Source organism: Nycticebus coucang, chromosome 8, assembly GCF_027406575.1.
Source record: "Nycticebus coucang isolate mNycCou1 chromosome 8, mNycCou1.pri, whole genome shotgun sequence".
In the NCBI taxonomy this organism is placed as follows: Eukaryota; Metazoa; Chordata; class Mammalia; order Primates; family Lorisidae; genus Nycticebus; species Nycticebus coucang.
The window spans coordinates 6,036,224-6,048,115 of record NC_069787.1 but is presented as its reverse complement, the minus strand read 5'-3'; the positions used below and the strand labels follow the sequence as shown (position 1 = coordinate 6,048,115).

Sequence of the window (11,892 nt, the reverse complement as noted above, 5' to 3'; positions counted from 1 at the left end):
TTCAAAGCCAAGGCCCACAAGACTTGCTGATGGATTAAAAGTGGGAGGTAAGAGAAAGAAAGGGGCAGTGGCTCACACCTTTAACCACAACACATTGAAGGGCGGAGTTTGAGAATAGCCTGGGCAACATCGCAAGACCCTGTCACTACAAACACTTTTAAAATTAGCCTGGTGTGTTGCTGTGGGCCTGCAGTCTTAACTATCACGGAGGAGAAATAAGGAGGATCATTTGAAGGCAGGATTTGAAGGCTGCAGTGAGCTATGATAGTGACACTGCACTCTAGCCTAGGGCGGGGGGTACAGAGAGAGAGAGAAGAGAGAGAGAGAGAGAGAGAGAGAGAGAGAGAGAGAGAGAGAGAGAGAGAGAGAGGAAAGGGTCAAGGGTGACTCCAGGGTTTTGGGCCAGAGTACGTGGGTTGATGGAGACACCGCCATTAACTCCTATGGAGGGCTGCAGGAAGCGCTGGTTTGGGGGTGAGACCCAGGAGAGAAAAGAACCCAGGGCTCTGTGGCAGGGCCAAGGGTGCTCCGGAACATGGCTGTGTTATGCCTTCAGAGCGCCATCATCAGCTGCTTAGTCAAGCTCCTAGGCTTAAGGTCAGAAGTGCAGGGGCTCAGCAGGAGAACGACTGCTTCCACTCCAAGCTGTGGGGAGGCCTCTCTCCTTCTGCTTGACAGCAGGTGGATGAACACACAGAACTAGGTTGGCGTTTGAAACCTGGGTTGTTTGCAAAGCTCCAAAGTGGCCACGAAGCGCCCTCTGGTGGCCAGATCCACTCCGGGCGGCCCTCGCTGACCCTGCTACACAGCCCACAGGCAGGATCTGGAGGGGGCTGACCCAGATCCCAGCCAAGGGGTCCTCGCCCCGGGCTCTGAGCTGGGGCAAACAACTCCCCTGGGCATGAAGTTTTTGAGCGTGCCAAGTGCCACCCCACATCCTGGCTCACTGAGTCCTCCAGGGAGAGATTATGACCCCTTATTTCAGAAGAGCAAAAGACGAGAGGAAGGGTTGGCCTGGGGACCCGTCCTCGGTTTTGCTTTCTGTTCACTTTTCAATCTTTTCCCACTTTACTTTTCATTAAATTTTTATTTTACTTTAGGTATATTTTCTTTTATTGATTTAATTTTTTAAAAATGTCGAAGGGACAGGGTCTTGCTCTGTTGCCCAAACTGGAGTGCAGTGGCACAATCATAGTTCACTGCAACCTCCAATTCCTGGGGTCAAGTGATCCTCATGCCTCAGCCTCCTTAGTAGCTGGGATTACCAGCATGCACCACCACACCTAGATAATTTTTCTATTTATTTTTTGTAATGACAGTCTCACTCTGTTGCCCAGGCTGGTCTTGAACTCCTAGGCTCAAGCAATCCTCCCACCTTAGCCTCCCAAAGTGCTGGGACTATAGGTGCGAGCCACTGTACCTGGCCTGCTTTAGGTATTTTTGAGGGAAAAAATATATATAGAAGGAAAAAGCAATTCAAATCATAGGAAAGGAACATACACTGTGAAAAGTAGGTTTCCCTCTTACTCCAGTGCCCCTCCTTAGAGGTGACCACTGTGACCAATTGGTGTTTCCTTCCAGAGACTCAACAAGCATCCTTTCAACTGAAATTTATTGAGAGTTACTATGTGCCAAGGCCACTTGGTATTTCTGACCTCTGCATGTTTTCTTTTTTCTTTTCTTTTTTTCTTAGAGACAGAGTCTCAGTATGTCACCCTCAGTAGAGTGCTGTGACATCACAGCTCACAGCAACCTCCAGCTCTTGGGCTTAGGCGATTCTCTTGCCTCAGTCTCCCTAGTAGGTGGGACTACAGGTACCTGCCACAATGCCTGGCCATTTTTTGTTGTCGTTGCAGTTGTCATTGTTGTTTTAGCTGGCCAGGTCAGGTTCGAACCCGCCAGCCTGGGTATGTGTGGCTGGCACCATAACCACTGTGCTACGGGTGCTGAGCCATCTTTTCTTTCCTTTTCTTTTTTTTTTTTTTCCTGCATGTCTTCTCAACACGGCAGCCAGAGGTCACATCCTATCCTGCCCTGCTGAAAACCTAAACCTCCCCTGGCTCCCACCTCACTCAGAGTAAAGGCCAAAGTCCCTTCAATAGCCATAACCTGCCCTTGCCCCTTGAGCTCTGAGACTTGATTTCCTGTGATTCTCTCCGCCACTCTGTCTGTCCAGCCATGCTGGCCTCATTACTTTTCTTATCGTGGTAAAATATATGGAACATAATATTAGGTTATGAAGTATGAAACTGTCCAATTTTCTTAAATACTGAGTTTGACAGTTGACACCTCTGACATTTCACCTTGACGCTTCTTGTTTTTTTCCTCTTGTGAAGGTACATCCTCATTCTTTTAAACATGCACTTTGGTTTGTGATTATCTTTCATTTTTTTTCTTTAGACCAATTTTTGTGAAACCATGGATAAGTCAAAAATTTGTGTTATATTCAAATATGAATTCCATTGTGGAACCAATGTAGCACAGACAGAAATATCAGCAAAAAGCTTGGGAAGGTTGGGGTTAGTCAATGAACAGCACAGCAATGGTTTGAGAAGTTCCACTCTGGTGATTTCAATAGTGAAAATGAGCTACTGGAGCTAAGAGGTGGATAATAATGAGCTGAGAGTTGTAGTGGAAGTGAATCCATCTCAACCTACACGTGAATGAGCAGCAGGGTTTGATGTTGGACAATTGAAACAAACTGGATAGACGGATTCCCTGTGAATTAAATGAGGGGCATCAAAAGAGAAATTGTCTTGAAGCTTGTCTTTCTTTTTTTTTTCTGTCTAGAAATTTACTGGCCATAATTAATCTATTACAGGATCTGGACAAAGTAAAAATATTGTTATTCAAACTTATTTGCCCTGATACAGTAGCTTTCATTTCTCTTAAAACTCCCAAAATGTTCTTTCTCAAGTCTCAAATTGACCTCAAATCAAATCTTGATGGGTCACCTTAAATAGAGAGCCACAGATCTATTCTTGAGAACCTCAGTCACAGTTCTGGGCAATTTAACTTACTGAATACCTATCTCTTTCCTCATTCATGCCCAGACAAATGGCATGGCTTTGCTGGGGACACAGTTGCTGGCCTTCTCCCCTTTGACATGTCTCCACTTCACCTCCCTCAAACTAAAGGACTTGTAACCACGTGCGGACCCAACAACCAGGATGGGAAGCAGAACACAGGTCAGTGTCACTGACTCAATATTCCAGGACCCTCTTCACAGGCCCCTATCGCTCTTCCCACCGCCCTCAACCACCCTACAAATAAGAAGTCTGATCATAGAAAATTGTGACCCTGCTATATCTATTCATTGAATTTTTTATAAAATTTATGAATGTATAAATTAATAAAATGTATAAAATTAATTCAACATTAATTTATAAAAATTAATGTTGAGTTGCCCAAACTGTTACAAGGCTTTAAAGAAAATAAGCTAACTGATAAGTCTAGATATGAGGCTTTGGGGGGTGGGTTTTGTTTGTTCATTTTTTTGAGACAGAGTCTCTCTGTTGCCCTAGGTAGAGTGCAGTGGTGTCATCATAGCTCACAGCAACCTTAAAGTCCTAGGTTCAGGAGATCCTCCTGCCTCAGACTCCCAGAGTGCTAGTTTTTTTTTTTGTTTTTCTTTTTTTTTATAGTCTCACTTTGTCACTCTTAGTAGGGTGCTATGGCGTCACAGCTCACAGCAATCTCCAACTCCTGGGCTTAGGCAACTCTCTTGCCTCAGCCTCCCAAGTAGCTGGGACCACAGGTGCCCGCCACAACACCCGGCTATTTTTTATTGCAGTTTGACCGGGGCCGGGTTTGAACCTGCCACCCTCGGTATGGGGCTAGCGCCATACCTATTGAGCCACAGGCACCGACCCTACTTTTTTTTTTAACCTCAAGTCCCTTTTGCCTGCTTCTGAGTTTTGTTTACTTGTTGTACTACCTAAAGACCTCTCCTCATAGACATAATTTATACCATGAAGGTGCCTGGTGACTTTCTGATTCTACTTCTAGACAGAGCAGGGATATGAGTGCAGCAGTGGTCAGGGCCAACAAGTCAAGAAGCTGTAAATTGGGCGGCGCCTGTGGCTCAAGGAGTAGGGTGCCGGTCCCATATGCCGGAGGTAGAGGGTTCAAACCCAGCCCTGGCCAAAAACCACAAAAAAAAAAAAGAAGCTGTAAATTATTGTAGCCTTTTCATCCTGCTACTGACATCTGGGGTGGGGGGGCGTGTACATGATAAGAGGGGAAAAAACAAACAAACAAACACCTCTACCAGATCTGAGAGTGCTGTGCATGAGACCTACTACAGTCATGCAAAATCAACGGCGCAGAAGTTACTGTTTATTAGTGCTCACTGATTAGTTTAATTAGATCTTTTTCAATTTTTTCCCTTTCCATTGTTATTTATTCAGCAAGCACTGTGCTCCTACTATACATGTAGGAGAGTTTCAATAAATGTTATAGGAAGGGAAAATACCCATAAACTCACAAGTCACTCCAGCACTCCTTTTTTTTTCAGTTTTTGGCTGGGGCTGGGTTTAAACCCACCACCTCCAGCATATGGGGCTGGCGCCACCCTTGCAGCACTCCTAAAAAAACACATACAAATCTTCATGATCCCCCCTTCTCCATTCTCGGCCCCATCTCTGCTCATATCACGGGTCACTCAATGTTCACATGAACAAGAACTTAGGTGCAGTCTGACATGATCCATGACTAATGCAAATGTCCGATGCACTAAAAGGTCATCGGTTAAAGCAGATGTTACTAGTTCTCAGCTGGAAAACACCTAGTGAGTCTTCAGCTTCATCTGAGGATACGCCACAATGATCATGTCTGCCACAGAGGACGCAAGACCTCCAAGTCCAATGATGCCAGGATTGGACTTATAGATTCCCAGCTGGTCCAAAGGGTTCAGAATATCACAAAAGTTCTCTGTGTCGAGGAGGAGGGGAGGGTGCTGCTTCAGAGACTGGAATAAGAAAGACTGGAGCCATGTGGTTTCCTCATCATCCATGCTGTAGTCCAGAGGATCCTGGGGTGAAGATCTGTTCCATCTACTGGGAGATTTCATACAGATCCCTGCCCAGGCTCAGCAGGACAAAATAGTAGTAGTGGTGGGCAGCCCACATTTGCCATTTTTTTTTGTTGATGCCAAAGGCGAGACCTACAGTACTCATCCAGAGGATTGTGTCAAAGATGAAATAAATCACCTGGTTGAGGTTGGCTAATATCAGGCACAAACGGGGTACCAGGTCATTAGCATGAATTCTCTGCTCAGTGGCCTGTACTGCATTGCCTAGTCTGAACCATTTACAGCCAGTACTCACCCTGGACTCCAGTTTCTTAAGCTTCATTACCACCTTCTCTTTGCCAGCTTTAGGCTCTAACAAATATCTAAGCAACATGCATGTGTATTGAGTGGCTCTGAACAGTCAGTCCTGGCCTTGGGTCTGGTTGGTGAAGCGAGTGAAGGCATCCATGTTGCCCAGCCCAAGGCCAAGCTTCGCACAGTGCTCAGCCCCGGATCCTCGGGAACGCCTGCTGGGTCCCCGGGGAACTGCCCGAAGCTTGCCTTTCTTTACCGTTGTAGCATAAAGGAAAACTATTTCCACACCACATTGTTATGTGTGATGACAAATGGATTCCTTTTTTTGAGAATCACAAGCGTTGGACACAATGGTTGGATAAAGATGAAATGCTGAAACATAGTCCAAAACTGAATGTTCATCAGAAAAAGCTAATGGTGTCTGTTTGGTGTCCATTGCTGATACTGCCTATGACAGCTTCATGAAACCTGGTCATTCAGTTCCAGGGGATGTCTGATGCAACTACTTGGATGAGGATGCTTGTGGTTAAGCAGCTGAGATTGGTCAATGAAGACAGGCCAATTCTCTTGCAAGAGAACACTATTGCATAAACAACACAGCTCAAACTACGGAAGCTGGACTTGGAGACTCTCTGTCATCCATTGTATTCGCCAGACTTTGCACCAACTGACTACCATTTCTTCCAAGCTTTGGATCACTCCTTGCAAGGAAAAATATTCAATTGTCAACAAGCCACGGAAAACGCCTTTCACGATTTCACTGCTCTTTGCTCTCCAGGCTCCTTCGCTGCTGGCATCCCCCAGCTAACACGAAGATGGTAAACCTGTGTGGATGGTTTAGGTGCATACTTGGACTAATTGTACTGCTTCTTGTTTGAGATATAATAAACTAAACTTTTGATTAAAAATCGGACATTTCGGACTTAATGACCTACTATTTATCACTTTAACCATTCACAAGTGTACAATTCCATGGTAGTAAATACATTCACAATGTTGTGTACCCAGCTCCATTATCTATACCCAAAACTTTTTCATCATCCCCAACAAAAACTCTGTACCCATTAAACAATAACTTTCCCTCCCCTCAGCCCTTGGTAACCTTTATTCTACTTGGTCTCTATCACTTTGACTATGCTGGGGATCTCATATAAGTGGAGTCATATAATATTTGTCCTCCTGTGTCTGACTTATTACACTAAGTAGGATGGAAAATGTCCATTTTTTTTTCAGCATATATCAAAATTCCCTTCCTTTTTTGGCAGAATAATATTCCATTTATGTACCCACTACATTTTGTCTATCCATTCATCTGTTGGTGAACATCTGGGTTGTCTCCACCTTTTGACTACTATGAATGATGCTGCTATGATCATGGGTGTTGACCTCATTACCTTGCCTTCAACCAGCCTTGCCCTCTTCCACCTGGAGGACTTTGCACCAGCTATTCCCTCTGTCTGGAATGCTTTTCCCTGAGGGACCCACATGGCTCACAATTCACTTTCTTCACATCTTTGCCCAAATGGTGCCTTCTTAATGAGGCCAACCCTGACCACCCAGTACTGCAAACTGGTACTCTCATTCCCTTACTGTTTATTTTTCCTCCCTTTGGCACTTACCACTTTCTAACATACCATATATTGTACTTATTTAGTATATTTATTGTTTAGTATCTGTGTCTCTCCATTAGAATATCAACTCCCTGGTGGCACCTGTGGCTCAGTGAGTAGGGCACTGGCCCCATATACCAAGGGTGGCAGGTTCAAACCCAGCCCCAGCCATACTGCAACAACAAAAACAAAAATAGCCAGGCGTTGTGGCGGACACCTGTGGTCCCAGCTACATGGGAGGCTGAGGCAAAAGAATCGCCTAAGCCCAGGAGCTGGAGGTTGTTATGAGCTGTGATGCCACAGCACTCTACTGAGGGTGATAAAGTGAGACTCTGTCTCAAAAAAAAAAAAAAATAAATAAATAAAGAACATCAATTCCCTGAGGGCAATGATTGCTTCCCATTTTTTTTTTTTTTTTGTAGAGACAGAGTCTCACTTTATGGCCCTTGGTTGAGTGCCGTGGCCTTACACGGCTCACAGCAACCTCTAACTCTTGGGCTTACGCGATTCTCTTGCCTCAGCCTCCCGAGCAGCTGGGACTACAGGCGCCCGCCACAACGCCCGGCTATTTTTTTGTTGCAGTTTGGCCGGGGCTGGGTTTGAACCCGCCACCCTCGGTATATGGGGCCGGCGCCTTACCGACTGAGCCACAGGCGCCACCCAGCTTCCCATTTTGTTTATCTCAGGCACCCACATGGGTAAGTGCTCAACAATAGCTGTTGAATGAACTTAAAAATCACAAGCCTAAGACATTTGCTGAATTACAGATTTTAAACCAGAGTCATAGGACTAACGTGTTAGTTGCTCTGAGATGCCAAACTCTCTTTTTTGCCCTTCCTAAGTCTTTTGTATTCCTATCAAACTCTCTTAATTGCTTCAGATACTTAAAATACCACATATACACAGATTGTTTCAAATCTGGGTTGAAATTGGAGTTAACTTCTCAACTAGCTGAGGGTACCTATCTCCGGAAATGTAGGTCAGGGGAAAGAGATCTAAAGCCTCAAACAGCATGATTTTTTTCTCATGATACAGGATACGAGGACCGTGCTGAGCTCTTTTATTCTTCTCCCTGCTCTCGGAACTATCATGCAGGTTTTGTGCAGCACACTCCAGGGGGTCAGTGGAAGCTAAAATCCAATCCACACCCCACTTGCCAAGTGCAAGGCTTGAGTCCCAGGACAAGCTTGTGTTCATGATGGCGGGGGTGGGGGTGGGGTGCTCTTTCCTATTCACCAAAGGTCCGATGGGCTGGCAGTGGCCCTGTTTTGCAAAAGGAGATGCCAGCCCATGACCAGCATTTTGGGTGGCTTTGGAGCTTACCTCCCCTCCCAGGTCCATTCCGGTATTTCCTACTTTTCAGGTTCGTTGAGGCTATCTGCCCCCCATCCCACTGGATTGAATGAAACTAGTTTCTATTTGATTCTATTTTGAGTTCTTTTCATAGACTTCCCATCTGGTAGGGCCATGTCTCTCAAAGGTATTTCCATGACACCAGGCTGGATCCTCACACCTCCTATGGTATTGTCTTGACTCCGTGGGACACAGCTCCAAGGTACCTGAATTATACCAACGTTTCTTTTCCTTTATTTAACAAACATTTACATCGTATTATCTAGTATTTCCTATGTGCCAGGTGCTCTTCAACGCTTGCTGAACATGAACCTATTTGACCCTCCAGCCTAAGAGGGAGGTACTATTATCCCATTTTACAAATGAGGAAACCAAAGCTCAGAGAATTTAAGTGACTTGCCTGAGATCACATGACTAGGTGGCGAAGATGGGATTCAACCCTGGGTCAACTGGCACCAGAGCCTGTACTTGTAACCATGATGCTTGGGTTCCTCCTAACTTTTTTCTTGTCATTCATTTCCTCTCTCTTTCTCTACTTGTTCCCCTACTTTTCCCTTTCCCTCTTTTCTTCCTTTGTTCCCTTCTTCCTTCCTACCGGCCCCTATGCAGTAGCCATCTGCCTCCTCTGGATGCTGCCCAGCCTGGTTCTTCAGACAAGGTCCTGCCTCCTGTGGCCCTTCCAGGGCTTCTGTCATCACTCCCGCTTCCCTGAGCCAGTAGACAGCGTGTGCTACCCTCCCACCCTGCCGGCTCAGGACCACAGCAGAGGCTGAAAGAGGCCTGGGCACTGGGGCCAGGCCAGCCAGGAGGGCAGCTGCCTTCTGGAAGTTACGTGATGTGCTGCACACCTTCCCCTAATGACGTTTACCCACATCACCATTTCTGTTCCTGATCAGAGATGTTAAGGTGGCATCAAGACATCACGTGCTGTTTTGGATAAACTTAAATAAGGGGCCAAGAGAAAAAGAAAGAAAGAGTGAGACAGAGAGGGGCAATGGGAAATAGAGAACCCTAAATGGGAGGCAAAGATGAAGAGGTCCAGCTGTCTGAGAGTCCATCACCAGAGTTCTGGGAACCAGGAGGAGGGGCTTGATATTATTGCTCTAGGTGCCAATGAACTTTTCTAAGTTTCTGAAAGGGACTCATGTTCTTCCCTGTAACCATGCTTTTACACATGCTATTACCCGGCCTGGAAGGCCTTTACCAATTATTTCACCCCAGGCCTATGTCCATGTATTGCTGCCTCTGGGAAACTGTCCCTGAATTCCTATGGGGCAGTCCACTGGGCTCTCCTTTGAGACACATGTGAACATTTGTCTTTATTTTTTTTTATTTTTCTTTTGTAGAAACAGAGTCTCACTTTACCACCCTCAATAGAGTGCCATGAAATCACAGGACTCACAGCAACCTCCAGCTCTTGGGCTTCCGCGATTCTCCTGCCTCAGCCTCCCAAGCAGCTGGGACTACAGGCACCCGCCACAACGCCTGGCTATTTTTTTTTTTTTTTTTGTAGAGACAGAGTCTCACTGTACCGCCCTCAGGTAGAGTGCCGTGGCCTCACACGGCTCACAGCAACCTCTAACTCTTGGGCTTATGCGATTCTCTTGCCTCAGCCTCCCCAGCAGCTGGGACTACAGGTGCCAGCTACAACGCCTGGCTATTTTTTTGTTGCAGTTTGGCCGGGGCTGGGTTTGAACCCACCACCCTCGGCATATGGGGCCGGCGCCCTACTCACTGAGCTACAGGCGCCGCCCTCGATGCTGCTTTTTTTGAGCAAATGAAATGGCGAATATGACATTGGCTTTTGTAAATGTTAAAATGATAGTCAAAATCATTTTGGTTTAATAAAAGGTTCATTCCCTGACCCTAAACATAGTCCTGCCCGTAAATGTGGCTCATCCTGGGACCTATTTGGTTTCCAACATTCAAGAAAATGTTTCACTTCCAAACCTCTAGTTATTGGGGACCCAGACAGAGGCTGATGACAGAGAAGCAAAGCAACTGGGCCTGTTGCTTTGCTTCTTACAGGTTACCTCTGTGCCAGTAAACAAAGGCGAGTCATTGTTCATGTCTGCCAGTCCTGGAAAGTTAAAAAAGAATTAGCTGGCTCGGCGCCGGCCACATACACCTGAGCTGGCGGGTTTGAATATATCCCTGATCCCGCCAAACAATAATACCGGCTGCAACCAAAAAACAGCCGGGCTGGGCGCCTGTAGTCCCAGCTACTTGGGAGGCGGAGGCAGGAGAATCGCTTGAGCCCAGGAGTTGGAGGTTGCTCTACTCAGGGCGACAGCTTGAGGCTCTGTCTCAAAAAAAAAAAAGAATTAGCTATCAGGTGGGGGAAAGGGGTGGGGGTTTATAAGCCCTTGTAACCCATTTTTTTTTTGGTCTGTACAGAAGGGAGAACTGAAGCAGTAGAGGGGAACAGACTTGCTTAGTCACAAAATGAGGAGCTAGGAGTAGAAGCTAGGAGTACAGCCAGGAGTAGCTCGGTCTCTGGATCCCTAGCTCATTGCCCTTTAACTGATGATTGACTTCCAAAACAGTGTTCTTCAAGCTGGGATCCCCATGTTCTCAAACGAAAGGTAAGGAAGCCATGGTGCTGCTGTCCAGACACCAGCTGGGGAGGACTTTTTGGAGGCAGGGAAAACGAGGTCGGCGGAGTCGGTATGCAGAGGCCCCTCTGCCCCCATCATCTCAATCTTCACGACCCTACAGGGGAGTCTATTATTATCTTCCAGAGCCAAAGGGCTCAAGGAACAGCACCAACATGTGAAGGAAGCCACCTTCAGACTCCAAAGCTCAGGATCTTCCCATTGTTCTCTGCAGCTCCCTCCTCTGGAACCCAGGCCATTCATTGCTAAAGCCCAGAACTTGCGCCGGGCACAAAGCAAACAAGTTTCCAGGACGGGGTAGGTTCTACGTTGGTACCCAGCACAGTTGCCTGGATCAGAGTAGGTGCTGATTCGTCATCCTGTCTTTTGCAAATGCCACAGATTTTCCATAGGCTTGGCCAAGTTGTCCTCAGTCTCTCATCCCCACCCCACACACGCTTTCTCCGACCAAGTCTCCACTCTCCTGTGGCTCTATTCCGGCTCCTTCCACGTCCTCCGATTCCGTCTACCTAGCTCTCAGGAACTTTACTTAGACTCCTGAATTAATTCAGAATAGTCGGGCGTGCGGTAAGAGGCACTGAAGACTCCCTGGCTCGCTCTCGCGCACATCGGTCAAAAGCCACAGAACTTAAGCCTCAGTTTTCCCATCTGCACAACTGCGCCGCTCCACACGCTTAACCAGGACTCGGGACTCCGCGAGCTTACCGAGCCCCGCCCCGTTGCCGCAGCGCCTGCGCAGAAGGCGCCGCCCCGCCCAGTGCCATTCGAACCGGACCCGCCCCCTTCGCGCCCTCGAAGACTCGGCGCTCTTCCGAGTCTGTCGGCCTGTTTTCCGGTTTCGGAGCCTCCGCAGGCGAGCTAGCTGAGCGCCGAGCAGCCCATGGGGATGGCGCCTGCCGCTGGGTGAGCAGCTGCGGAGGGCCCAGAGCCCCGGCCCGAGCACGGGACAGACCTGTGTGCCCGCGGGAGCCGGTCCGTGGACAGAGGG

The 11,892-nt window shown here is 47.2% G+C and overlaps 1 protein-coding gene and 1 pseudogene across 2 annotated transcripts in view; one reads left to right on the top strand and one right to left on the bottom strand.

The window, feature by feature from the left end:
* Positions 1-4,786: 4,786 nt before the first annotated feature.
* On the bottom strand, positions 4,787-5,480 carry LOC128592427 (peroxisomal membrane protein 11A-like; annotated as a pseudogene).
* Positions 5,481-11,681: 6,201 nt separating this feature from the next.
* The window catches only part of RBSN (rabenosyn, RAB effector), a 32,074-nt gene continuing 31,863 nt past the window's right edge, over positions 11,682-11,892 (top strand). Inside the window, exon 1 of one of the 2 annotated variants that reach the window (XM_053599987.1) lies at positions 11,682-11,807. The gene's annotated coding sequence lies outside the window, so the exon portion shown is untranslated. Of the gene's footprint in view, position 11,892 lies in introns of both variants that reach the window. The other variant, XM_053599988.1, reaches the window with a different exon arrangement.